This window comes from Pseudophryne corroboree, chromosome 4 (assembly GCF_028390025.1).
Source record: "Pseudophryne corroboree isolate aPseCor3 chromosome 4, aPseCor3.hap2, whole genome shotgun sequence".
Taxonomy (NCBI): domain Eukaryota; kingdom Metazoa; phylum Chordata; class Amphibia; order Anura; family Myobatrachidae; genus Pseudophryne; species Pseudophryne corroboree.
In genome coordinates this window covers 652,175,693-652,200,116 of record NC_086447.1, presented here as the reverse complement: position 1 = coordinate 652,200,116, position 24,424 = coordinate 652,175,693, and the positions used below count along the sequence as shown (strand labels likewise).

The 24,424-nt window shown below is 46.6% G+C and overlaps 1 protein-coding gene across 5 annotated transcripts in view; it reads right to left on the bottom strand.

Annotated features, from left to right (window-relative positions):
• Positions 1-24,424, bottom strand: part of SIPA1L2 (signal induced proliferation associated 1 like 2) — a 795,004-nt gene that overhangs the window by 744,669 nt on the left and 25,911 nt on the right. For all 5 annotated transcript variants that reach the window (XM_063917773.1, XM_063917774.1, XM_063917772.1 and 2 more), the window contains exon 2: positions 13,075-13,771. The gene's annotated coding sequence lies outside the window, so the exon portion shown is untranslated. The remainder of the gene's footprint in view (positions 1-13,074; positions 13,772-24,424) is intronic.

Below are 24,424 nucleotides of genomic sequence, written 5' to 3'. Positions count from 1 at the left end.
CAAATAAAGTCATTTTACCTTAAAGAGAGAAAAAGCAGGCATTCCCGGATGAATCCATTCCAGCAGTATATTCTTCTAAGCAGCTGCACTCAGAGCAAGGCTGAGTTTCCGACTCTCAGGCGACACCCGCTGGCCCTGAGGCGCATCATAGTTAGTTATGGAGTCAAACCTCCAAAAATGCAGTTTCCGGTGGTTTGGCCGCATTTCACAGGGATTCGGTCGTTAGGTAGTCGCAACTTAGGTCGACCACTGAAGGTCATCATGGGCATTGGGACGACATGTACTAGGTCAACAGGTCAACATGAGTTTTTCAATTTTTAAAAAACTTTTTGGACTTTTTCATACTTTACAATCCACGTGGACTACAATTGGGAACGGTTACATGTGCCGAGTGCAGCAGCAGCGGACCGAGGCACCTTGCCCGAAGCATGGCGAGCGAACACGGTGCACTAATTGGGGTTCCCTGTCACTTTCTGAAGAAACCGACACCCAAAAAAGTCCAAATACTTATGTCGACCTTTTCACCTGTCGACCTAGTACATGTCAACCTAATGCCCATGTCGACCTAGTGCATGTCGACCTAATGCCCATGTTGACCCTCAGTGGTCGACCTAATGACTGTCAACCTAAGTTGTGTCGACCCAACGACCCATACCCATTTCACGTATGCACCAAACTCCGGAATGTATCGGAATGTTGTTGCCTAATAGAATCCTATGGGCTTCTTTTCGCAGTGTACCCTCCCGCTGTACCCGCCATCCGATGCATGCACAGAAGGACACCTGGTTCACAAACCCAGAAGTCCCCACACCACAAAGGACTGCTCTTATCAGGAGAGGTGTCCTTTGCTTAAATATTCATACATAGGGGGGTTAATAAACGCCACTATGCATGCAATCAGTGGCGGGATGCATTGCATTCAAAATGGAGTTTGGGGGAAATACTGAGGTGACCAGGTGTATGCCAGGTCCCTTTATTAGTTTATTTATGAGATATTTTACCAGGTATAAATTCCAAGTATATCGGGGAAGACACGTATTTGATACATCATACTCAGCTGAGACCTAATTACAAACTAATCTCTAGGGGGGCTGCGGACCGTACATGGGTGTCACCTTTCTGGGTATGACACGAAAATGCCAGCTCCTCCGCAGTGACCGGGAGCTGCACTGTGACATTATCGTGCAATGCCCACTGCTGTCACTGAGGAGGATCCGGCAGTGAAGGCCGAATCTCTAGGGGCAGCCCTGCATCTCCAGGAATGGTGGACACCTTACCTCGAGGCCACACCCCTTTTACCAGATGCACATGCCGAAGGTGCATGCAGGAAGATCCTCTGCGGATGCTGGTCATGCTGCTGGAGTGATGTAAATTGGGAATTTCCTGCAATCCAGTACTAGATATGTAGTGCAGTGCCAGATACACATATGCCCCTCGTAGTGCCAGATACACATATCCCCCCAGAGTGCAGTGCCAGATACACATATGCCCCTAATAGTGCCAGATACACATATTCCCTTAATAGTACCAGATATAAATATGCCCCCAGCAGTGCTAGATACACATATACCCCCAGCAGTGCCAGATATACATATGCCCCCAATAGTGTCCCTAACAGTGCCAGATACACATATGCCCCAAACAGTGCTACATACACATATGCCTCCAGCAGTGACAGATACACATATGTCCCCAATATGCCAGATACACATATACCCCCAGCAGTGCCAAACACACATATGCCCCAATAGTGCCAGATACACATATGCCCCTAGCAGTGCCAGATACACATATGCCCTCGGTAGTGCCAGATACACATATGCCCCCAGCAGTGTCAGATACACATACTGCCCACACAGTGCTAGATACACAAACTGCCCCCACAGTGCCAGATACACATACTGCCCCCACAGTGCAGATACACATACTGCCTCCACAGTGCTAGATACACATGTGCCCAGTAGTGCTGCTCACCGTTGCTGCTGCGAAGGTCTGCTGCTCCCGCTGCCGAGCTTTGCTGCTTCTGCTGTGTCCAAGGGGAGGAGAGCGCAGCATGTGCCTCTGCTGCCCCTCAGTATGGCCTCCAGCGGAGGGTATCCAAAATCAGGTGCCGGTTCATGAGCTAATCAAAACTTGCGGTCTCGCAGCCAATCAGGAACCTCCGCTGCCCATCCGTGAGCTCTGAATAGGTAACGAACTGGCACCCCGCCTTTAGCAGTCCGGCGCCCAGAGCAGCCCCTCCTATTCGAGCTGGCCTTGATCAGCAGACTGCGCATGTGCTGCAATCGAAATGTGCATGTGCTAAGGTGCCACTGCAATCTCGCTTGCAATTAGGATTTCAAGGAGAAGCGAATGAGAGGAAGTGACCACTTGGAGTGGTCTACGGGGAGTGGGTGGGAAAATGCAGATATGTCATGGACTTTTTCGGTGGGAAGGTATCTGCTGTTGCCTGCAAGCTCGTACATGGAAAAACATGGTGCCAGTGTTGCTACTGCTGTGTCCAATCTGCGTGGCCATAGGCCTACCCTTAACCTCAACGTTCCTCATTTTTGCAAATGTGTATGCAATTGCTAATGAGTTTGTGATGGTTCCGGTGGGTGTCTATTTTCATTTATGGGTAGCAGTTCCGTAACCTTGAAAATCTCAGTTGCATGCATTTTCATACAATCATGAATTAGGCTCTATGTACTATGTTTTTGATGTCTGAAAAGTCCTGCTGGATGTTTGAGTCCTGCTTGAGAAAAGCGCTACATACATAAAATTATTATTATTATTATTTTTATTATTATAAGTGAGAGTGACTGTGAGTCTGTGTGGCTGTATGAAGATGTGTGAATGTATGTAAGGGAGTGTGAGCTATTGTGCATGTAAATGTGTATGTATGAGAGAGGGAGTCTGAGTCAGTGTGTATATATGAGAAATGTGTGAATATTTATGACGAGGAGTGTGAGTGAGTGTGCATGTATGAGAAATGTGTGAATATGTATGAGAGAGGGAGTGTGAGTCAGTGTGCATATATGAGAAATGTGAGTATGTATGAGAGAGGCAGTGTGAGTCAGTGTGCATGTATGAAAAATGAGTGAGTATGTATGAGAGAGGGAGTATGAGTCAGTGTGCATATATCAGAAATGTGTGAATATGTATTACAGAGGGAACTGAGTCAGTGTGCATGTATGATAAATGTGTGAATATGTATGAGAGGGATTGTGAGTCAACATGCATGTATAAGAAATGTGTGAATATGTATTACAGAGGAAGTGTGAGTCAGTGTGCATGTATGAGAAATGTGTGAATATGTATAGAGGGATTGTGAGTCAACATGCATGTATAAGAAATGTGTGAATATGTATTACAGAGGGAGTGTGAGTCAGTGTGCATGTATGAGAAATGTGTGAATATGTATGAGAGGGATTGTGAGTCAACATGCATGTATAATAAATGTGTGAATATGTATTACAGAGGGAGTGTGAGTCAGTGTGCATGTATGAGAAATGTGTGAATATGTATAGAGGGATTGTGAGTCTGAGTACATATATGAGAAATGTGTGAATATTTATGACAGAGGGAGTGTGAGTCAGTGTGCATGTATGAGAAATGTATAAATATGTATGAGAGGGAGTGTGAGTCAGTGTGCATTTATGAGAAATGTGTGAATTGTTATGAGAGGGAGTGTGAGGCAGTGTGCATATATAAGAAATGTGTGAATATGTATTACAGAGGGATCTGAGTCAGTGTGCATGTATGAGAAATGTGTGAATATATATGAGAGGGATTGTGAGTCAGCATGCATGTATCAGAAATGTGTGAATATGTATTACAGAGGGAGTGTGAGTCAGTGTGCATGTATGAGAAATGTGTGAATATGTATAGAGGGATTGTGAGTCTGAGTGCATATATGAGAAATGTGTGACTATGTATGACAGAGGGAGTGTGAGTCAGTGTACATGTATGAGAAATGTATAAATATGTATGAGAGGGAGTGTGAGTCAGTGTGCATTTATGAGAAATGTGTGAATTGTTATGAGAGGGAGTATGAGTCAGTGTGCATATATAAGAAATGTGTGAATATGTATTGCCGAGGGAGTGTGAGTCAGTGTGCATGTATGAGAAATGTGTGAATATGTATGAGAGGGAGTGTGATTCTGAGTGCATTTATGAGAAATGTGTGAATTGTTATGAGAGGGAGTGTGAGGCAGTGTGCATATATAAGAAATGTGTGAATATGTATTGCCGAGGGAGTGTGAGTCAGTGTGCATGCATGAGAAATGTGTGAATATGTATGAGAGAGGGAGTGTAAGTCAGTGTGCATGTATGATAAATGTGTGAGTATGGGCAGGATGCATCAAGCATTGCATTCACATCCCACCACCATGAATACCATATATTTGAAGAAAATCACAAAGGACAGTTCTCCCAATAAGAGCTGTCCTTTGCGATGATAGAACTTTCAGGATTATGACCCGGAGTTCTATCTGCGCATGTGTTGGATGACATACGCACTACAGGGGGTGCTGGGAGGGATCCGATTGGATAAACCTCTGAATGCTGTATTATGTGGGATTCAGTATGATACTGTATCGCGGCTGACGGGATGCTGGCTGTCAGGATCCCGCCAGCCAGAATACCTGCAGCGAGCGCAGTGAGTTCACTCGTTGACACACGGCTCTAGCCACGCTTTGGGCCCGGTGGCAATTCTTGCTCGCCATGGGTTCTATTCTCCATCGGCTGGTGGCGTGGACCCATCACCCAAGTGGGAATACAGAGGAGCGGTCGGTATTCTGACCGCCGGCATTTTAACTGGTGTCAGGATTCTGAACGCAGGGATTTTGACAGCCGGTATACCGTATTAACTACATCCCGTTGGGTGAGTGAGTATGAGAACGGGGGAGCCAAATGTGATAAGATGTGATTTTCACAACAGTGATGATTTTTCAAAGCTTTTGGTGTTGGATCTAAAGGCAAAAGCTATCTGCACAAATATTGCATACCTCCCAACATGATCCTCTCCAGGAGGGACACAATGCTCTGCTTCTGGATTTTTTATCAATGAATGATTATCTGCACCTGTGTTGAACAGGTTAATGGATAAGAAAGGTGTTTCAGCACAGGTGATGGTAATCATAAATTAAGAGAAAAATCCAGGAGCAGAGCATTCTGTCCCTCCTGGAGAGGGTCATGTTGGGAGGTATGATATTGTGAACAATAGTCTCCTACAAATGAAAAGTCAGTTTTACTGCAAGAGCTATTATGATAAAAAAAAAAAAAAACATCTTAGGTGAGATACAGTATTTGCAGGTGAAGATCTCTCTCTGGAATAATCAGTTTCCGTCCTTTTCTCCCAGGGAGTATATTAAACACCTGAGTATTTCAATCAATGCTTCACCAGTCTTCACATGCTGGAGGATCTTTCTTCGATTGGTAATGTTGTTGGTGCAATTGAATCTTAGAAATAAAACTGTAAGTCTGTAGAATTTAAAATATATTATCCCTAAAAATGGATATTACTTCCTGCTAGCAACTGGACACATTTATTCACTAATTTGACCTTACCAGCACCATGCAGATCAAGGTCGAATTGAATAATTAAGCAGTTATTACATGTATTATTTATAATGTAGATTGAAGACAAAAAAGCACTGCATATACCTCCATGATATAATAACAGGTATAAGGATAATATAAAAAGACCTTTATCTGCACTGGTCACACACATGTCTGGGATAGAACAAGGCTTATTTATGATATTAGTAGCAATATGAAGAGATATTCATGCTTTTAATATTTTTTTCTGAATTAAAATGGACACATGTATTGTGTATTATTACAAGTATTTCATTCGCCTTAAAAACATATATAATATTTTGGACCCATCCGCTACAAATTCTCCCCTGAAGAGCAGTGGAGCCTGGTGTTCTGCATATCAGACATCAGTGGATCTGAACTGCAGGTTAGCTAGCCAGCCAAGAAAAGCTAAAGGCCAGTACTGACGGGGGAGATGTGTGCTGAGCGATCTTAACACAGACCGCTCAGCACACATCTCTCCCCCCGCTTAGCGCAGCACGATGTGCTGAGCGAGGGGGGACGATGATGGGGAGCCGCTCACTTCACACAACGCTGAAGTGAGCAACCCGTTAGATTGAGCCTGCATGCCGACTCAATCTAGCACCGGCGATAGCGATGCACGGAGCCGCGAATCGCTATCGCTGGGGGGCATACACACGGCAGATCCCTGCTTAAAATCTAAGCAATCTAGTCAGATTGCTTAGATTTTAAACACGGATATCTGTGTGTGTACCCCCCTTAAGAGTTATTGGGGTATATTCAATTAGGGTCGGATCCATTCCGACATGCATTTGTCGGAATGTATCCGACAAGGGCTATTCAAAGCCCACCTCAATTCGACTTTAAAAAAAGTCGAATTGAGATGAGGGGGGGAGAGCCGCAGGCAGACGGGGTAGAGCAACGGGGAGACGGGGGGACAGCCGCGGCCAGCAGCGCTGCAGGAGGATGTGTAATAGCCGCCAGACCTCACGGCAGTGTCTACCCAGCTCCAGCAAGCGGAACCTCACTTGCTGGAGCCAGGTGGACGCTGCCGTGAGCGGCGGCTATTACACATCCTCCTGCAGCGCTGTGCTGTAGCGCTGCTCTCCCCTGTCTCCCCGCTGCTCTCCCCCCTCTCCTCCTCTCAGGTCCCCCATCTCAGTTTGACTTTTTTTTAAGTCGAACTGAGATGGTCGGAAACGGGGCCCAAACTTGTCAGATTTGGCCTGTTTCCTGCAGAAGTATGCGAATCGGCAGCTATACCGCCGATTCACGTACTATTCAACAAGTCGAATCCCCCGACTTGTCGAATAAAAATGCTCGGGACTGAATAGGTCGGAACCCCTTCCGACCTGAAAGTCGAAAACTGCCGTCTTTTCGACATGACGGCAGTTTTGACCCTAATTCATACCTCCCAACATGACCCTCTCCAGGAGGGACAGAATGATCTGCTTCTGGATTTCCCTCTTAATGCATGATTGCCCTCACCTGTTCTGAAACACCTTCCTTATCCATCAACCTGTCCAAAACAGGTGTCGTCAATCATAAATTAAGAGAAAAGTCCAGAAGCAGAGCATTGTGTCCCTCCTGGAGAGGGTCATGTTGCGAGGTATGCCTAATTGAATATACCCCATTATCTCTATTTTACAAAAGAGTGATGGTCCTTACACACTAAGCAATATCACAAACGATATCACTCATTTTCCGCCTTCTGAGAGATATCCTTTGTGATATTGCCCAATATGTATGCTACAGACAATGAATGATGTGCGGTCACAAGTATCATTATCGCCCCGCTCCATCGGCTGCGCATGCAAAACTGCATGCACGGGCTGGCCACGGCATGATGTCACTGTATGATATCACTTGCGATATTGTACAGTATGTATGCACTATGGGGGTCATTCTGAGTTGATCGTAGCTGTGCTAAATTTAGCACAGCTACGATCATTCACACTGACATGCGGGGGGACGCCCAGCACAGGGCTAGTCCTCCCCACATATCAGTGTCGGCCCTCCCCGCAGAAGTGCAAAGGCATCGCACAGCGGCGATGCCTTTGCACTTCAAGAGTAGCTCCCGTTCCAGCGCAGCTTTAGCGTGCTAGCCGGGAGCTACTCGTCGCTCCCCGGCCCACAGCGGCTGCGTGTGACATCACGCAGCCGCCGCGGCCCGCCCTCCCAACGGTCCGGCCACGCCTGTGTTGGCCGGACTACGCCCCCTAAACGGCGGCTTAACGCAGCCGTCCAGCCCCCTCACGCCCAGCGACCGCCTCTGCCTCAGAGGCGATCGCTAGGCAACGATGGCTGGCAGGCGCCGGCACATGCGCAGTTCTGACCCGATCGCTGCGCTGCAAAAAACTGCAGCGAGCGATCGGGTCGGAATGACCACCTATGTCGGTGGCTGGGGAGGGGTAACACTATGCGATATTGCTCATTGAGCGTATCGTATAGTGTGTACGGACCTTGAGAAGGGCTTAAAAGTGTGCGGGCCATGATTAAGTATTCCAATGACAAATATCTTTAGCAATCTGAAAGACAGAAATGTTAAAAGATTTCCAACAGGTACAGATGTGTCCTCCTACATCTTGCCTCAACATGCCACGTAGCGGGAGATGCCTGTTCTGAGTGAGCTGACAGGTCTATTGCAACTCCATTAGCGTTGGGCGTCTTTTTTGCCTTATTCGCATTGCTATGCTAATATGACGCACAAGCAGACTCTGCTGATAAAAATGATATGCAACATACATATGCCTATATTCTCTGTGCATCTGTGCCTGTAACTGCATATGAAATGCTACTTTACATCGTCTCACAAATAAGATGCATTTTAATGGAAAAAGTCACATGGAAAGACACTCAGCGCTAACGAGTCACACCACAGCATGCCGTGACTATAAGGGCTGTTTAACGTGCAGGGAGGCTATATGTCAATGGACACATCTGTAGGTTCCAAAAATGGGAAGCCTGGCAGGAGAATGCAGAGCGTCAATCACTCTAAAGGAGTTTGGGAACAATTAGCAGGGTTTTTCTGGAATATTGTTATTATCAGTTACTTATATAGCACACACATATTCCGCAGCGCTTTACAGAGAATATTTGCTCATTCACTTCAGTCCCTGCCCCAGTGGAGCTTATAATCTATATTCCCTATCACATGTACACACACACACACATTCATACTAGGGTTAATTTTTGTTGGGAGCCAATTAACCTAGCAGTACATTTTGGATTGTGGGAGGAAACAGGAGTACCCGGAGGAAACCCACGCAAGTACAGGGAGAATATACAAACTCCACACAGTTAGAGCCATGGTGGGAATCAAACCCATGACCTCAGTGCTGTGAGGTGGTAATACTAATCATTACACCATCCGTACTGCCCGAATAAGAATGTAATAAGAGCAACTAGCTGCAGTGATAAGAAGTCCAGCCAGTTAATTGGCCAACTAGTCTAGAAAGTGTTTGAGGGACTAACAAGCGAAGACTCTAGACGTATTAAATGTAGAAAAGCCCTATCTTTGACGTAGCGGGTGTTTTTGACAGAGTTAGAGCTTTTATTTTTTACATCCTATCAATGGGTTAAAGCCTCTTCTCATGATGGTGACACCAGAAAAAATCAATTGAAAATGCTTAATCAGAATGTCAGAAGCTGGTTGGTTTGTATGGGCAACTTCACCACAATATCTCTCTCCATTATTTGATATATCTCCCCCACTTTGGAATACATTTTAAATATCAGGATATCTTTACACAGATCAAATGGAAAAGTTAGGATTGAACTACATATACGTTTATTTATATTTGGGTACTGATGTCAGTGTTGTAGTTTGTTCTAATCAGTACATAAGGCATAAAACAATTTGTAAATGTAGCTTACTGGATGTGCCAAATACCATGGATACTGTTTTATCAATAATCAAATGAACAGTCTGAGTTATCCAAACTTTCACCAGAGAGAAATCCAGTTGCAGTACACTTTCTAAGGTCACAGTTTGGGCAGCATGCATACAAGATAGCATCATCTTCAAAGATATTTATAGATATTTATAGAAGCTGATTTACAGACTGCTGGTGGGTGCTTTAAATATACAAAAAACAGAAATGACTCCTGAATTGAGCCTCTAGGAACACCACAAAAATATCTATGAAGCTAGCGTTGGAGCTACAGATTGACACATGTTCCTGGTTGGTTCCTGGAAGTGGCTATGTACTGTATGTGGGTGTGCGTGTATTTGTGTGCGAAAGTGAGGGACTCAACACACCAAACAGAAATGTTCACTAGCACTGGAGGCCTATTTATCATTCAATATTTGCAGCACATGCCCAGAAAACACCCATTTTCGGTTGATATGTGTAAACATTAAATATCACCACAATGTATGAAAGAGGGGCCGCAGCAAAAATTTCCGATAACTGTACTTCCATTTCCAACAGCGGGCACAGAGGAGGCTGCAAAGCTGACAGACGTAGCAAGTGTTTGGTCCCGACAGCTAATGCCATCTGAATAAGCCATGAGCCACTGTAGCCTATTGACTATGTTTAGCCGACCGCACATGCGCAGTAGCATGCTGGGTGTCCCAATATAGTAGTGAAGTGACCACTATTGCAAACACTTCATTACTAACACATCGCAAGGGCGGGCTCTGAGCATGGGGTGTGGTATGTTAGATAGAATAGACTTAGGTCGACAGTGTCTAGGTCAACCACTATTGGTCGACAGTAAGTAGGTCGACATGGTTTCTATGTCGACAGGGACTCTAGGTCGACGTGTACTAGGTCGACATGAAAAAAGGTCGACATGAGGTTTTAAAAAAAAATTTTGGGTGTCGTTTTCTTCGTAGAGTGACGGGGAACCCCAATTAGTGCACCATGTCCCCTCGCATGGCTCGCTTCGCTCGACATGCTTCGGGCAAGGTGCCTCGCTCCATTACCGCTGCACTCAGCACAAGTTACCATTCCCAATTGTAGTCCACGTGGATCGTGAAGTATGAAAAAGTTACTAAAATGAAAAAAAAAATGTGAAAAACTCACCTTTTTCATGTCGACCTAGCACATGTCAACCTTGAGTCCCTGTCGACCTAGAAATCATGTCGACCTACTTACTGTCGACCAATAGTTGTCGACCTAGACACTGTCAACCTAAGTCCTGTCGACCTAGAGACCGGATCCCCTGAGCATGTACTGGTTAATACATTCAGACTAGAACCCGATAATTGATACATATATCCCTTAGTGATCTAAATACATGAGGCAATTTACAGCAGGAGCTGTTTGGGTATACATAGATGTTAACAAGCAGATTCCTGCCAAGTATTTTCCTTATTTAGTGTACAGTGAATAAGACAACTCATAAATTGTCCCAACAGTTCACTGGAAGAAATAGCAATCAGATTTCAAAAGATCCTTGTATAGAAGTTTCACACGGCCCTTGGTCAGTCATTGAGAAAAGAAGGGATTTAACCTCCTCCTCCTCTGCCTTCTGGCTAAAACCGTCCTGCTATTCAGCAGAGCTGACACAGCAACAGCTTGAAGTCTCCGATTGATGAGGATAACAAACTCAATTTTTTCTCAATCATGCAAACAGGGGACCTTATTCAGGCGTGGACAGAGTTGCTTTCGCTGCTGCTTGGATACGATAGCACTGATATGTTAATGCAGCAGGAGGCGTTACACCCGCTGCTTGCATTAGTGATCCGAACTGCGTCCTAGGACGCAGCATCGGTGCATCTGCAAAACCATTGGCCGGCTGTGTGAACCATGGGTCGTGCAAGCTGGCCGCTGCAGATCCAACAGAGGAGTTCCGAAATTTCTGTCTTCTGTCAGAGATCCTGGCCTTGTCCCTCCCCCACAATGGCGGCGACACACCTCCGTTTTGGGAAATGAAGGCCACCGCCACTCCTTCCCAGCCCCAAATGACAGCAAACTGCCACTCACTGACAGTCTGCTGCTGATCTGCATCCAACGTTGCAGACTCTACTGCATATGTGCAGTAAGGGGCCGGCGTTTGCGTAAAGTACCCAGCAATTGTACTTGCGGCCTGTGCCACATGACCGTTAGGAGCCGAATCAGGCCCATGGTGTACAAGTCTGGTAAAAAGCTAGGAGGAGATGGCAGACATGCATGTCAGAAATCACACTTTGAATGCATGCTGCAGTTTACACGCGCTATTGCTTGCGTTTTAAAAAAAGATATATATAGATACATTTTATTTTATTTTTTTAAACAATAGCATGTACGTATGTATCCCAGTATTGGCTGCTGTAACAAAAGGCACATACATCATATTTAATAAACACTACCACCCATATCAGATCTACAGAACTTGGAAGATGCGGTGACCGCAGGTGTAGTGTTTGCAATATTCAGCATCTGTGTTGGTACATATGATCAGGAATAAAACAGACAGTATTCTGTAGAGAAAGTCACACAGCTGCTACACGCACGATGCATCATCCCCCTTTCTTGTACAAATACTGTATATGTGCCCTAGTCTTGGTTATTAAAGCATTATATGTGTTTCTTGTTTGAACTTCAAAACATAGAAATACATTTTGATTTATGTGAGTATCGTAGCTCCACTTCTTTTGGCAACAGGAAAACATGGTGTCACAAAGGAGAAAAAATAAAGTACATTTGCAACATTGAAATATCCAAATAAATACTGCTGCAAGTTACATTTCCCATTACATGCCAATATTTCAAATTACCAGTCTCCCATTATTTCAAATGCACAATGTGAAATGAATGTTACCAATACTATTTTATTGAATTATTGACTATTTCAATGAATTGATCTCACTAAAATGCAGATCCAGCGACCAGTACAAGGTCACTTTTATACAATTGCCCAACCATCAAATTGTCAGACATAATACAAAAAGTGAACACAAAGACTCTCACAGCGAGACATTAAAGGTGTTTAACAATGGGAGTCTAAGGGTCGACCTTACTGTTCATAAACAAAACAATTAACAGTGATCGTTAAAAGCAAAAATAAATATTAATAACTAATGAAAACTGTGCTAACCCATTCTATAGTCTGATGGATATATATTATTTGCAAATAAACATCACTTGTCTTATATTTAAAGTACAACATACAGATCTCACTGGCAAACATAGTGATAACAGGGTTAAGTCATTACAATAGCATGCCAGCAGTGAACACAGCTTATCTTGAAATTGTTTTCCAAGAATTAATTCTGCAACATTTATCTTGTTTCTGTAAGTCAGGAGAAACTGACAGCTACACCAGCAGTAACATGTCACTTTTATCGAGTTATGTTAAATATAACAATTATGAGCAGCAGCAATATTTCTGCTGCTTAATGTCTTCAAGGGGAAAGCTGACAACTGTGTGTCCTTGTCACAAGACAGATGCCACATTAGTTGCCCTAATATGACCCCCAAATATAGCCATGAGATATGTGGATGGGTTAGGAAAGCATACAAAAGCTGTACTCACACGCACACATAATATACAGAGTATGTGGATTGAGTACAGTAGTACTATGCATATAGGAAGACGATTTACCTACTACACAAGGACGCAGCGATCAGCACTTCCAGCTCCCTCCTTGGATTACAAGAGCGGTGTAAACAGCTTTCCACTCACAGAGCACGTACTGCAACTTCCAACGCATGCCGCACACAAAGGCGATTTACTAAGGTTTGCCAGCGGGGACATCAGCGCGGTTACAGGTCTCTATCCCAGGACCAGCATCCCGTCATCCTGGGCACTTTGTCATCCTGACTTACGTCCTCTCTCTCTGCCAGTGCCAGGGCTCTCAGATGCCAACCCTCATTCTTGTCACAGGCAGGCACCGCCCAACAACAAGCTCCACCAGCAGCAGCAGCACCACCATGGCAGGCGGACGCCTCCTCCCTCCATGTCTCCCAACAGGATCTGCGGCACGGGCAGCTCCGCCCGGTGTATTATATGTGTCACGGTGATTGGCCGAGCGTTGCCCGATTTCTAAGCGGCACATCCCAGGGGAACTATCTAAGATGCCTAGTAAGTGCCCCCCTCCGCGCTGTAATAGATCGCAGCAGCCGGACACAGCGCCTGGTGCCTCCAGCAGCGGCTCTCTGACATCTGCTGCTTGGTTTCAGGCTCTTTGGTTAGCAGAACAGGACGGGAAGTTGGAGAAGCAGAGTGATGCTATAGCTCCATCTACTCTTTGTCTTGTTTGCATGGTTCACAACTGTCCTTCAGGGACCTTCTCTTGGGTCTGTTTATTGAAGCAAAAATAAGAAAAATAAAACAGTTTTCACCAATATTTTAGCTGAGGAAACATTTAAGTTATCCATAAATAGTAAAGTCACAAGTCAGAGAAGAAATCACAGATTTTTCCGCCTTTTTTTGTTTGTTTGTTTGTTTGTTATATTCCTGCTGCCCATAGGGTGCGAATCCGTATTTATCTCCTATTCAAACCATATTACCATCTCTGGATGGCATAATGGGCTCTACTGTGTACATAATGAAATGGCTACTGGAAACTTATCACTATATATCGCATCATAGCGATACAATATACAGTGATGTTTTGTAGCCATTCAGGCAAATGTACCTGTCTGGCGACGAACTGCGATAAATGGCCCAGCTGCGATCTATTTATCTATTTCTCTATCGTCCTAGTGGATGCTGGGGTTCCTGAAAGGACCATGGGGAATAGCGGCTCCGCAGGAGACAGGGCACAAAAAGTAAAGCTTTTCCAGATCAGGTGGTGTGCACTGGCTCCTCCCCCTATGACCCTCCTCCAGACTCCAGTTAGATTTTTGTGCCCGGCCGAGAAGGGTGCAATCTAGGTGGCTCTCCTAAAGAGCTGCTTAGAAAAAGTTTAGCTTAGGTTTTTTATTTTACAGTGAGTCCTGCTGGCAACAGGATCACTGCAACGAGGGACTGAGGGGAGAAGAAGTGAACTCACCTGCGTGCAGGATGGATTGGCTTCTTGGCTACTGGACATCAGCTCCAGAGGGACGATCACAGGTACAGCCTGGATGGTCACCGGAGCCGCGCCGCCGGCCCCCTTGCAGATGCTGAAGTCAGAAGAGGTCCAGAATCGGCGGCTGAAGACTCCTGCAGTCTTCTAAAGGTAGCGCACAGCACTGCAGCTGTGCGCCATTTTCCTCTCAGCACACTTCACACGCAGTCACTGAGGGTGCAGGGCGCTGGGGGGGGGCGCCCTGGGAGGCAAATGTAACCTATATAAAGGCTAAAAATACCTCACATATAGCCCCCAGAGGCTATATGGAGATATTTAACCCCTGCCTGGATTCACTAAATAGCGGGAGACGAGCCCGCCGGAAAAGGGGCGGGGCCTATCTCCTCAGCACACGGCGCCATTTCCTCTCACAGCTCCGCTGGTCAGGACGGCTCCCAGGTCTCTCCCCTGCACTGCACTACAGAAACAGGGTAAAACAGAGAGGGGGGGCAAATTTATGGCGATATTTTGATATATATAAAGCAGCTATAAGGGAGCACTTATTATAAGGCTATCCCTGTTATATATAGCGCTTTTGGTGTGTGCTGGCAAACTCTCCCTCTGTCTCCCCAAAGGGCTAGTGGGTCCTGTCTTCGTTAGGAGCATTCCCTGTGTGTCTGCTGTGTGTCGGTACGTGTGTGTCGACATGTATGAGGACGATATTGGTGTGGAGGCGGAGCAATTGCCAAATATGAGGATGTCACCCCCTAGGGAGTCGACACCAGAATGGATGCCTTTATTTATGGAACTACGGGATAGTGTCAACACGCTAAAGCAGTCGTTTGACGACATGAGACGGCCGGACAATCAATTAGTGCCTGTCCAGGCGACTCAAACACCGTCAGGGGCTGTGAAACGCCCTTTGCCTCAGTCGGCAGACCAAGACACAGGCACTGACTCCAGTGGTGACGGTGACGAATCAACCGTATTTTCCAGTAGGGCCACACGTTATATGATTTTGGCAATGAAGGAGGCGTTACATTTAGCTGATACTACAGGTACCACTAAACAGGGTATTATGTGGGGTGTGAAAAAACTACCTATAGTTTTTCCTGAATCAGAAGAATTAAATGACGTGTGTAATGAAGCGTGGGTTGCCCTGATAAAAAGCTGATAATTTCAAAGAAATTATTGGCATTATACCCTTTCCCGCCAGAGGTTAGGGAGCGCTGGGAAACACCTCCTAGGGTGGACAAGGCGCTAACACGCTTATCTAAACAAGTGGCGTTACCCTCTCCTGAGACGGCCGCACTTAAAGATCCATCAGATAGGAGGATGGAAAATATCCAAAAAAGTATATACACACATGCAGGTGTTATACTACGACCAGCTATAGCGACTGCCTGGATGTGCAGTGCTGGGGTAGTTTGGTCAGAGTCCCTGATTGAAAATATTGATACCCTGGACAGGGACAATATTTTACTGTCGTTAGAACAAATAAAGGATGCATTTCTTTATATGCGTGATGCACAGAGGGATATCTGCACACTGGCATCACGGGTAAGTGCTATGTCCATTTCGGCCAGAAGAGCTTTATGGACGCGACAGTGGACAGGCGATGCGGATTCAAAACGACATATGGAAGTTTTGCCGTATAAAGGGGAGGAGTTATTTGGAGTCGGTCTATCAGATTTGGTGGCCACGGCTACAGCCGGGAAATCCACCTTTCTACCTCAAGTCACTCCCCAACAGAAAAAGGCACTGACTTTTCAACCGCAGCCCTTTCGTTCCTTTAAAAATAAGAGAGCAAAGGGCTATTCATATCTGCCACGAGGCAGAGGTCGAGGGAAGAGACAGCAACAGGCAGCTCCTTCCCAGGAACAGAAGCCTTCCCCGGCTTCTACAAAAGCCTCAGCATGACGCTGGGGCTTCTCAAGCGGACTCGGGGACGGTGGGTGGTCGTCTCAAAAATTACAGCGCGCAGTGGGCTCACTCGCAGGTAGATCCCTGGATCCTGCAGATAATATCTCAGGGGTACAGGTTGGAATTAGAGACAGATCCACCTCGCCGTTTCCTGAAGTCTGCTTTACCAACGTCCCCCTCCGAAAGGGAGACGGTTTTGGAAGCCATTCACAAGCTGTACTCTCAGCAGGTGATAGTCAAGGTACCTCTTCTACAACAAGGGAAGGGGTATTATTCCACTCTTTTTGTGGTACCGAAGCCGGATGGCTCGGTAAGGCCTATTCTAAATCTGAAGTCCTTGAACCTGTACATAAAGATGTTCAAGTTCAAGATGGAGTCACTCAGAGCAGTGATAGCGAACCTGGAAGAGGGGGACTTTATGGTATCCTTGGACATCAAGGATGCGTATCTCCACGTTCCAATTTACCCCTCACACCAGGGGTACCTCAGGTTCGTTGTACAAAACTGTCACTATCAGTTTCAGACGCTGCCGTTCGGATTGTCCACGGCACCTCGGGTCTTTACAAAGGTAATGGCCGAGATGATGATTCTTCTTCGAAGAAAAGGCATATTAATTATCCCATACTTGGACGATCTCCTAATAAGGGCAAGGTCCAGAGAACAGCTAGAGATGGGATTAGCACTGTCTCAAGAAGTGCTAAAACAGCACGGGTGGATTCTGAATATTCCAAAATCCCAGTTAATGCCGACAACTCGTCTGCTGTTCCTAGGGATGATTCTGGACACGGTTCAGAAAAAGGTTTTTCTCCCGGAGGAAAAAGCCAAGGAGTTATCCGAGCTTGTCAGGAACCTCCTAAAACCAGGAAAAGTGTCTGTACATCAATGCACAAGAGTCCTGGGAAAAATGGTGGCTTCTTATGAAGCAATTCCATTCGGCAGATTCCACGCAAGAATTTTCCAAAGGGATCTGTTGGACAAATGGTCAGGGTCGCATCTTCAGATGCACCTGCGGATAACCCTGTCTCCAAGGACAAGGGTGTCTCTTCTGTGGTGGTTGCAGAGTGCTCATCTATTGGAGGGCCGCAGATTCGGCATACAGGATTGGATCCTGGTGACCACGGACGCCAGCCTGAGAGGCTGGGGAGCAGTCACACAAGGAAGAAACTTCCAGGGAGTATGGACGAGCCTGGAAACGTCTCTTCACATAAACATTCTGGAACTAAGAGCAATATACAATGCTCTAAGCTAGGCAGAACCTCTGCTTCAGGGAAAACCGGTGTTGATCCAGTCGGACAACATCACGGCAGTCGCCCATGTGAACAGACAGGGCGGCACAAGAAGCAGGAGTGCAATGGCAGAAGCTGCAAGGATTCTTCGCTGGGCAGAGAATCATGTGATAGCACTGTCAGCAGTGTTCATCCCGGGAGTGGACAACTGGGAAGCAGACTTCCTCAGCAGACACGATCTTCACCCGGGAGAGTGGGGACTTCATCCAGAAGTCTTCCACTTGCTGGTAACCCGTTGGGAAAGACCAATGGTGGACATGATGGCGTCTCGCCTCAACAAAAAACTGGACAGGTATTGCGCCAGGTCAAGAGATCCGCAGGCAATAGCTGTGGACGCGCTGGTAACGCCTTGGGTGTACCAGTCGGTGTATGTGTTTCCTCCTCTGCCTCTCATACCAAAAGTATTGAGAATTATACGGCAAAGAGGCGTAAGGACGATACTAGTGGTTCCGGATTGGCCAAGAAGGACTTGGTACCCGGAACTTCAAGAGATGATCACGGAAGATCCGTGGCCTCTACCTCTAAGGAGGGACTTGCTTCAGCAGGGTCCCTGTCTGTTTCAAGACTTACCGCGGCTGCGTTTGACGGCATGGCGGTTGAACGCCGGATCCTAAAGGAAAAAGGCATGCCGGAAGAAGTCATTCCTACTTTGATTAAAGCAAGGAAGGAAGTAACCGTGCAACATTATCACCGAATTTGGCGAAAATATGTTGCGTGGTGCGAAGATCGGAGTGCTCCGACGGAGGAATTTCAACTGGGTCGATTCCTACATTTCCTGCAATCAGGATTGTCTATGGGTCTCAAATTGGGATCTATTAAGGTTCAAATTTCGGCCCTGTCGATTTTCTTTCAAAAAGAATTGGCTTCAGTCCCTGAAGTCCAGACCTTTGTTAAGGGAGTGCTACATATACAGCCTCCTGTGGTGCCTCCAGTGGCACCGTGGGATCTCAATGTGGTTTTGGACTTTCTAAAATCTCATTGGTTTGAACCACTAAAGAAGGTGGATTTGAAATATCTCACATGGAAAGTGACCATGCTTCTAGCCCTGGCTTCGGCCAGGAGAGTGTCAGAACTGGCAGCTTTATCTTACAAAAGCCCATATCTGATTTTCCATTCGGACAGGGCAGAACTGCGGACTCGTCCGCATTTTCTCCCTAAGGTGGTGTCAGCATTTCATCTGAACCAGCCTATTGTAGTGCCTGCGGCTACAAGTGACTTGGAGGACTCCAAGTTACTGGACGTTGTCAGAGCATTAAAAATATATATTGCAAGGACAGCTGGAGTCAGAAAATCTGACTCGTTGTTTATATTGTATGCACCCAACAAGATGGGTGCTCCTGCGTCTAAGCAGACGATTGCTCGTTGGATCTGTAGCACAATCCAACTTGCACATTCTGTGGCAGGCCTGCCACAGCCTAAATCTGTAAAGGCCCACTCCACAAGGAAGGTGGGCTCATCTTGGGCGGCTGCCCGAGGGGTCTCGGCATTACAACTTTGCCGAGCAGCTACGTGGTCAGGGGAGAACACGTTTGTAAAATTTTACAAATTTGATACTCTGGCTAAGGAGGACCTGGAGTTCTCTCATTCGGTGCTGCAGAGTCATCCGCACTCTCCCGCCCGTTTGGGAGCTTTGGTATAATCCCCATGGTCCTTTCAGGAACCCCAGCATCCACTAGGACGATAGAGAAAATAAGATTTTACTTACCGATAAATCTATTTCTCGGAGTCCGTAGTGGATGCTGGGCGCCCATCCCAAGTGCGGATTATCTGCAATAATTGTACATAGTTATTGTTAACTAATTCGGGTTATTGTTGAAGGAAGCCATCTTTCAGAGGCTCCGCTGTTATCATACTGTTAACTGGGTTTAGATCACAAGTTGTACGGTGTGATTGGTGTGGCTGGTATGAGTCTTACCCGGGATTCAAAATCCTCCCTTATTGTGTACGCTCGTCCGGGCACAGTACCTAACTGGAGTCTGGAGGAGGGTCATAGGGGGAGGAGCCAGTGCACACCACCTGATCTGGAAAAGCTTTACTTTTTGTGCCCTGTCTCCTGCGGAGCCGCTATTCCCCATGGTCCTTTCAGGAACCCCAGCATCCACTACGGACTCCGAGAAATAGATTTATCGGTAAGTAAAATCTTATTTTCTATATATAGGTAAATATATGTATATATCTATATCTAAATATTTCTCTATCGTCCTAGTGGATGCTGGGGTTCCTGAAAGGACCATGGGGAATAGCGGCTCCGCAGGAGACAGGGCACAAAAAGTAAAGCTTTAGGATCAGGTGGTGTGCACTGGCTCCTCCCCCTATGACCCTCCTCCAAGCCTCAGTTAGATTTTTGTGCCCGGCCGAGAAGGGTGCAATCTAGGTGGCTCTCCTAAAGAGCTGCTTAGAAAAGTTTAGCTTAGGTTTTTTATTTTACAGTGAGTCCTGCTGGCAACAGGATCACTGCAACGAGGGACTTAGGGGAGAAGAAGTGAACTCACCTGCGTGCAGGATGGATTGGCTTCTTTGGCTACTGGACATTAGCTCCAGAGGGACGATCACAGGTACAGCCTGGATGGTCACCGGAGCCTCGCCGCCGGCCCCCTTGCAGATGCTGAAACAAGAAGAAGGTCCAGAATCGGCGGCATGAAGACTCCTCAGTCTTCTTAAGGTAGCGCACAGCACTGCAGCTGTGCGCCATTTCCTCTCAGCACACTTCACACGGCAGTCACTGAGGGTGCAGGGCGCTGGGAGGGGGGCGCCCTGGGAGGCAATGAAAACCTATTTTTGGCTAAAAATACCTCACATATAGCCTCCGGGGGCTATATGGAGATATTTAACCCCTGCCAGAATCCGTTAAGAGCGGGAGACGAGGCCGCCGAAAAAGGGGCGGGGCCTATCTCCTCAGCACACAGCGCCATTTTCCCTCACAGAAAGGCTGGAGGGAAGGCTCCCAGGCTCTCCCCTGCACTGCACTACAGAAACAGGGTTAAAACAGAGAGGGGGGGCACTAATTTGGCGTTAGAAATATATAAAAAAGATGCTATAAGGGAAAACACTTATATAAGGTTGTCCCTATATAATTATAGCGTTTTTGGTGTGTGCTGGCAAACTCTCCCTCTGTCTCTCCAAAGGGCTAGTAGGTCCTGTCCTCTATCAGAGCATTCCCTGTGTGTGTGCTGTGTGTCGGTACGTGTGTGTCGACATATATGAGGACGATGTTGGTGAGGAGGCGGAGCAATTGCCTGTAATGGTGATGTCACTCTCTAGGGAGTCGACACCGGAATGGATGGCTTATTTAGGGAATTACGTGATAATGTCAACACGCGCCAAGGTCGGTTGACGACATGAGACGGCCGACAAACAATTAGTACCGATCCAGACGTCTCAAAAACACCGTCAGGGGTTTTAAAACGCCCGTTTACTTTAGTCGGTCGACACAGACACAGACAGGGACACTGAATCCAGTGTCGACGGTGAATAAACAAACGTATTCCTTATTAGGGCCACACGTTAAGGGCAATGAAGGAGGTGTTACATATTTCTGATACTACAAGTACCACAAAAGAGGGTATTATGTGGGATGTGAAAAAACTACCGTAGTTTTTCCTGAATCAGATAAATTAAATGAAGTGTGTGATGATGCGTGGGTTCCCCCCCATAGAAAATATGGGCGGTATACCCTTTCCCGCCAGAAGTTAGGGCGCGTTGGGAAACACCCCTTAGGGTGGATAAGGCGCTCACACGCTTATCAGAACAAGTGGCGGTACCGTCTATAGATAGGGCCGTCCTCAAGGAGCCAGCTGACAGGAGGCTGGAAAATATCATAAAAAGTATATACACACATACTGGTGTTATACTGCGACCAGCGATCGCCTCAGCCTGGATGTGCAGAGCTGGGGTGGCTTGGTCGGATTCCCTGACTAAAAATATTGATACCCTTGACAGGGACAGTATTTTATTGACTATAGAGCATTTAAGGATGCATTTCTATATATGCGAGATGCACAGAGGGATATTTGCACTCTGGCATCAAGAGTAAGTGCGATGTCCATATCTGCCAGAAGATGTTTATGGACACGACAGTGGTCAGGTGATGCAGATTCCAAACGGCACAAAGGTGTATTGCCGTATAAAGGAAGAGGAGTTATTTGGGGTCGGTCCATCGGACCTGGTGGCCACGGCAACTGCTGGAAAATCCACCGTTTTTACCCTAAGTCACATCTCTGCAGAAAAAGACACCGTCTTTTCAGCTTCAGTCCTTTCGTCCCTATAAGAGTCATATCTGCCCAGGGATAGAGGAAAGGGAAGAAGACTGCAGCAGGCAGCCCATTCCCAGGAACAGAAGCGTTCCACCGCTTCTGACAAGCTCTCAGCATGACGCTGAGACCGTACAGGACCCCTGGATCCTACAAGTAGTATCCCAGGGGTACAGATTGGAATGTCGAGACGTTTCCCCTGCGCAGGCTCCTGAAGTCTGCTTTACCAAGGTCTCCCTCCGACAAGGAGGCAGTATGGGAAACAATTCACGAGCTGTATTCCCAGCAGGTGATAATTAAATTACCCCTCCTACAACAAGAAAAGGGGTATTATTCCACACTATATTGTGGTACTGAAGCCAGAAGGCTAGGTGAGACCTATTCTAAATCTAAAAAAAAAAAAAAAAAAAAAATTTGAACACTTACAAAGGTTCAAATCAAGATGGAGTCACTCAGAGCAGTGATAACGAACCGGGAAGAAGGGGACTATATGGTGTCCCGAGACATCAGGGATGCTTACCTCCATGTCCCAAATTTGCCCTTATCACTAAGGGTACCTCAGGTTCGTGGTACAGAACTGTCACTATCAGTTTCAGACGCTGCCGTTTGGATTGTCCACGGCACCCCGGGTCTTTACCAAGGTAATGGCCGAAATGATGGTTCTTCTTCGAAGAAAAGGCGTCTTAATTATCCCTTACTTAGACGATCTCCTGATAAGGGCAAAGTCCAGGGAACAGTTGGAGGTCGGAGTAGCACTATCTCGGATACTGTTACAACAGCAGGGGTGGATTCTAAATATTCCAAAATCGCAGCTGATCCCGACAACAAGTCTCCTGTGCTTAGGGATGATTCTGGACACAGTCCAGAAAAAGATGTTTCTCCCGGAAGAGAAAGCCAGGGAGTTATCCGAGCTAGTCAGGAACCTCCTAAAATCAGTGCATCATTGCACAAGGGCCATGGTAAAAAAATGGTGACTTCCTTCGAAGCAATTCCAGTCGGCAGATTTCATGCAAGAACTTTTCAGTGGGATCTGCTGGACAAATGGTCCGGATCGCATCTTCAGATGCATCAGCGGATAACCCTATATCCAAGGACAAGGGTGTCTCTCCTGTGGTGGTTACAGAGTGCTCATCTTCTAGAGGGCCGCAGATTCGGCATTCAGTTTGGATGTTGGTGACCACGGAGGCCAGCCCGAGAGGCTGGGGAGCAGTCACACAAGGAAAAAATTTCCAGGGAGTGTGATCAAGTCTGGAGACTTTTCTCCACATAAATATAGCTAAGGGTAAATTTATAATGCTCTAAGCTTAGCAAGACCTCTGCTTCAAGGTCAGCCGGTATTGATCCAGTGGGATAAAACATCACGGCAGTCGCCCACGTAAATAGACAGGGCGGCACAAGAAGCAGAAGGGCAGTGGCAAAAACTGCAAGGACTTTTCGCTGGGCGGAAAATCATGTGATAGCACTGTCAGCAGTGTTTCATTCCGGGAATGGAAACTGGGAAGCAGACTTCCTCAGTAGGCACGACCTCCACCCGGCAGAGTGGGAACTTCATGGGGAAGTTTTCCACATGATTGTAAACCGTTGGGAATTGCCAAAGGTGGACATGATGGCGTCCCGTCTGAACAAAAAACGGGACAGGTATTGCGCCAGGTTAAGAGACCCTCAGGCAATAGCTGTGGACGTTCTGGTAACACCGTGGGTGTACCAGTCGGTGTATGTGTTCCATCCTCTGCTTTTCATACCTAAGGTACTGAGAATTATAAGACGTAGAGGAGTAAGAACTATACTCATGGCTCCGGATTGGCCAAGAAGGACTTGGTACCCGGAACTTCAAGAGATGCTCACAGAGGACTTATGGCCTCTGCCGCTAAGAAGGGACTTGTTTCAGCAAGTACCATGTCTGTTCCAAGACTTACCGCAGCTGCGTTTGACGGCATGGCGGTGGAACGCCGGATCCTAAGGGAAAAGGCATTCAGGAAGAGGTCATTCCTACCCTGGTCAAAGCCAGAAAGGAGGTGACCGCACAACATTATCACCACATGTGGCGAAAATATGTTGCGTGGTGGTGAGGCCAGGAAGGCCCCACGAAGAAATTTCAACTCGGTCGATTCCTGCATTTCCTGCAAACAGGAGTGTCTATGGGCCTCAAATTGGGGTCCATTAAGGTTCAAATTTCGGCCCTGTCGATTTTTCTTCCAGAAAGAATTGGCTTCAGTTCCTGAAGTCCAGAAGTTTGTCAAGGGAGTATTGCATATACAACCCCCTTTTGTGCCTCCAGTGACACTGTGGGATCTCAACGTAGTTCTGGGATTCCTCAAAACACATTGGTTTAAAACCAGTCAAATCTGTGGATTTGAAGCATCTCACATGAAAAGTGAACATGCTCTTGGACCTGGCCTGGACCAGGCGAGTGTCAAATTGGTGTTTTTTTTCTCAAAAGAGCCCATACCTGTTTGTCCATTCGGACAGGGCAGAGCTGCGGACTCGTCCCCAGTTCTCTC